Source organism: Triticum aestivum, chromosome 6B (genome assembly GCF_018294505.1).
Source record: "Triticum aestivum cultivar Chinese Spring chromosome 6B, IWGSC CS RefSeq v2.1, whole genome shotgun sequence".
Classification (NCBI taxonomy): Eukaryota; Viridiplantae; Streptophyta; class Magnoliopsida; order Poales; family Poaceae; genus Triticum; species Triticum aestivum.
The window spans coordinates 9567691-9572983 of NC_057810.1; positions in this window are offsets into that span (position 1 = coordinate 9567691).

A 5293-nucleotide genomic window follows, 5' to 3' on the forward strand; every position below is an offset into this window, starting at 1 on the left:
TTTTCTTCTATTTATTTTGTGTGATTCATCAACTAGTGCCACTATAATGTAATCACGCTTTTTCATTATCTGTGGAAACAGGGTTATTCAGCTGCATTTTGGTGGAACTGCACAAATGTACGTATGCAACTGGCATATATGCAGAGTGCGAGGTGTGCCAAGTAAAAGACACCAACCATGCTGCATGCACGCATTGGCATCCACCACCACCAGTGGGATGTGTGGCGCTCTCTGTGGACGGATCTTTCTCGGCAGCAAATCCTCTAACCAAATACTAGTAGCTTATATTGGCAGTTTTCTAGGGAGTACTCTTTTATGAAAGAAGCACCAATCTATTTTTTTTTATTTGTACACTGTGTCACAACTTTGACCCAAAGATACAGAGCTATTTTAGGGTGATTGGCATAGTACTCAGAGACTGGTTGTAAGCATGATTTTCATTAGCTGTCACACTGATTGTAAGCATGAGCAGGTGGAAGATTAGGTTAGTGCGAAGCTTACCTTAAACCCTACTGCCATCGTTGAAACGAGGTGAGCGTCGAGGGAACCGTGGAGAACGGCAGGGAAGCAACGTCGCGCCATCCGGCCCCCTCTTGCGGTGGGAGAACGAATACTCCTGTGGCTCCGGCTGGCTCTGCACCCTCACAAATGGCACACCATACTCAATCGACTCGTTATCCTCTGGGTGCTCGACCTTCGACCTGTACACCCACCACCTCCGCCTGACTGTCGCCTCGGGCGAATCTGTCTGCTCCATCGCCCATAGGAGATACTCGATTAACTCGGAGGACTGCGGCGTGACTGTCGCCGAGGAGTACATGTACATCGCCGCCCTCATCGCCGTCGTCTCGCTCTTTCGCATACATTGCCACATGGCCCGCACCATCCTCGAAATCTCCCACCCATTGTCAAACCAACTAAGGATCTCCTTCAACCAGGCTAACTTTGCCTGGTCACGGCCGGTGATCTGCCTGATTCGCTGCTGCATCCTCTCCATAGATGTCGTTCTGAGTGGTCCGGTGCTAGCTTTGGAAGATGGGAGGAGAGACGGTGGTCTTGCAATAGAGAAGAGGGAGATGAGAGGAGGTGGTTTTGGAATGGAGATGATGGAGAGGAGATGAGGTGGTTTTGCAATGGAGAGAAGATCAGAAGAGGGAGAGGCGAGACGGTGGTTTTGGAATGGAGATGATGGAGAGGAGAGGAGGTGGTTTTGGAATGGAGATGATGGAGAGGAGAGGAGGTGGTTTTGGAATGGGGATGATGGAGAGGACAGTAGGTGGTTTTGCAATGGAGAAGATCAGAAGAGGGAGAGGCGAGACGGTGGTTTTGGAATGGAGATGATGGAGAGGAGAGGAGGTGGTTTTGCAATGGAGAAGAGGGAGAGGAGCGTGCGGCAGTGATTTAGGATTGGGCGAGAGGGCCGGCGCACTATGACTGGATCAAAATCAAAATCAATTTACCCTTCAATTAAGAAAGCGACCCCACATTAACTAATCTCCCTTTTATTCTGGGTCATAATTGACCATGATTTTCGCACATAAAATATATGTTATACGTTGCAAACATAATATAATTTGGAAGTACATTCAGATACGAACCAAATGATACATTTTTTGGTGACATGCATTCACATTTTGCTTGTCACATACAGTACGTGGTCAGACTTTGACCCAAAATACACAAAACAACAAAAAAATACTTCCAAGACCAGCGCCACTCTTCCGCTCTTCTCCTCTTAAACCACCGCCGCTCCTCTCCTGTTCCAATCTAAATCCAGCGCCGCTCCTCTCCTCTTCCATTTCAAAACCACCGCCCCTCCTCTCCTGTTCCAGTCCAAAACCAGCGTCGCTCCTCTCCCGTTCTAATCCAAAACCAGTGCTGCTCCTCTCCTCTTCCATTCAAAAACCACTGCCGGCGAGTGAAGGTGCTGTGGAGAAGTAGATCGATGGAGGAGTACAACCGATACGTGAGGATCGCAAACGGCGACCCTGTGAAGCTAGCTAGGATGTTGGAGATACAGTCTTGGTTTGACAACAAGGACCAACTAGCGGCGACGGCGACATCCATGGCCAAATATCTGCAACAGATCAAAAAGGAGGCGATACTCCCGGAGGGAGTCGCGCCGGAGTACATAGAGCTGATCCTCTGGGCCATGGAGCAAACAGATTCACCGAATCCGATCGTGAGGGAGCGGTGGTGGGAGTATCGATCCCAGATGGAGCATCCACCAGAGATTGAAGGATCGAGCATCTACAGGGTGCCGTTTGTGAGGGTGTCCTGCTAGAGCGAGCCGGTGGAGTCTTCGCCGACCGAACCCAACTGCAAGAGGAGAAAAGCAGTTGGCCCGACGACGCTTCCCCGCCATCGTCTCCCTCGCCGTTTATATTGTCTCACGGGGCGGCTATCTGCCACCGAGGAATAGGAGGGGGCTGCCCCCCCCCCCAGCCCAATAGTCGGGCAGGTTGTGAATTGTCAGGAGGAGCTTAGGGTTGTCAGTATTTGCAGATTGTGAATTGTGTTTTGTGTTGTGTATTTTGAGAGTACTTTTAGATATGAATGTCTTTTGAATTTCAGATTTGCAGTATTGAGCATATGAAGAATTTTATGAATTCTAGAGATCTATTTTTAGCACTTAAAAAATGTAGTTTCATAGGAGTATAAAAGTGCAGACGAGAAGAAACTGCAAGTTTCAGTTTCAGATAAGAAACTACAAGTTCATTTTCAGATAAGAAACTGCAACTTTCAGAGGCAGAGCATTTATATTAACACGGCCTTTTCAAACAGGGTTAACATCATATTGGAAGTTTTATTCATGGTCGATAATGGAACTACCAGCCAGTTAACATCATGCTGATCAACATTCATGCATAGCACATCTTCATATAATGCACAGTCAAAATGCCCAAAGAATTTATATTAACACGGCCTTTTCAAACAGGGTTAACATCATGTTGGAAGTTTTGTTCATGGTCGATAATGGAACTACCAGCCAGTTAACATCATGGTGATCAACATTCATGCATAGCACATCTTCATATGATGCACAGTCAAAATGCCCACACAATGTCGAGTGTGCGAAACACAGAGAAAACGAGGGACGAAGTTTTGGCAAGTGTTGGACGTGGTATTGGGCTTCCCCGTCTAGGCTTTCATTTTTAACATGCGCAGCCCACGACCTCGGATGGGAGGGCCTGTTTGTATTTTCTTAGGGCCGTCATGTATCGACCGGCGTATGGACCTCCCATCCGAGGTTTTATTTTTGGCAGCCCAATTTATGTATTTTTGAAGAAAACGCAGAGGTCTGTTCTATTTTTTTATCTAAGAACAGGAACGACAGGTACAACTTATGTTTCCCTTCTAACTATATTATATATATTTAAATTATTTTATATGTTATTATATGTTATTTTTATTGCCATCATATATTCAATAGATACTTACATATGTAAGAAAACAATATCCCACACTTATTAACTTATAAAAATAATTTCTTAACAAATAAAATCCTGGATTGTTTTGGCAGGAAAATCCTAGTGATTGTGTACAAAAGCTTAGAAAGATTTAAGAACGAATGTAATAATATCACTTATTATTTAAATATATTTATAACAAAATGCTCAGTCCTTTTTTTTGATAACATTGCTGGCCCAACCCAACATTATAATTAGAATCAGCCCATCAAAATCGTGTATCTAGATAAAGTGCAAATGTCCTGTAATTTTTTAGAAAATAAAATAAATGGGTCGCATGGACGCTACATTAATTGTTCACTCAGCCCAGCTAATGGTTGTAATACAAAAAAAAGATCAAATTGACTGTAAATTCTACCGCGCAAAAAAAAGGACTGTAAATTCTGAAAAAATGGGTTGAATACGTGCCACATTTTTTGAGGCTGAAATGTGGGCCAATAGGTCGAAGCCAATGCAAGTCGTTGTCAATTTAGTCAACAAATGATTCTGACATGTTAGCCGTTGCATTTACATCCAACGACCGGCATCCATCTTCAATCTCTCGTCTACTTCCTCCAGCGCCGCCGGGACCACTTCCCACCTCCTGCTGCTAGCAGCTCTGCTTAGCGTGCTTCGCTATGAAGCGCTACTCCACCGTTGGTCAGGCCATCCCTCCACCCCTCCACACATCCTGTTCTTCTCCACCGACTGTCGAACCACACCGCACTAGAACCAGTTAACCCTCGTACACCTCTCTGTCTGCAACTCTACTCCCGCATCTTCCCATCTCCAGCTCGTTGCTGTCCGGGACCTCGCCGTCGTCCACCACCTTGGATGCGCTCGGCGCGGCGTGGTCAACATGGTCAATGAATGACACCATCAGAAGTAGACTGTGCGTGGAGAGGCTGACAGCTGGGTCCACAGCCGCACACAAGGAAATGCCTCCTTATTACGCGCAAAATAATGATTCCTCCACCTGACATCTGGGACCCGCCGGAAGGGCCTCTCTATTTCGCGAAAAAAACGTGCCCCCCGCTGACTTGTCGGACCCACCAGCTATCTTTGCACGAAAGGAAGTGCCTCCTTATTACGCACACAAAAATGAATACCAGCGTACTGGGAGGCTGACTTGTGGGCCTACCAAGTTGACTGGGACGGAGGGCTTTGTCAACTTAGTCAATATGAACGATTCTAGCTCCTGTTACCGTATGATGTTCATCCAATGGTTGTAGTGCTTCTTCAACCTCTGGTCTTCTTGCTCCAGCCGCCCAAACCAGCGACGGTCGTGCCGCGTGCTCCTGCCTTTCGTGGCCGGCTGTGATGTCGCGGAGGCCTCACCGCCCCCTACTACTCCCACCGCTGGCCAGGCCATCCCTCTACTCACCCACACCCCATGTTATTCTGCGGTGACAGCAGCCTCACACCACAGCCTAACCAGTGAACCCTCGTACTCCTCTTCGCGTGGGCATCCACTGCTGCGTCTTCCCCGGCTCCGAGTCGTCCCCTTCCTAGGCCATGCCGTCGTCCACCGCCGTGGTGCTCTTGGCGCGGGGTGGTCAACGTGGTAAGGAACGACTTCCATCGGACATGGACTGTACGTGGAGAGGATGACAGCTGGGTCCACGGCCACAGCAAGGAAGTGTCTCCTTATTACGCGGAAAATAATGATTTCTCCACCTGACAGCGGGAACCCACCGGACGGGCCACCGTATTTTGCAAAAAAAAGTTTCCCCTTGACTGCTGGGACCCACCAGCTACATCTTCGCACGCAAGGAAGTGCGTCCGGGCAAAAAAAACGATTCGCCCCCCTGACTGCTGCGACCCACCAGCTACATCTTCGCACG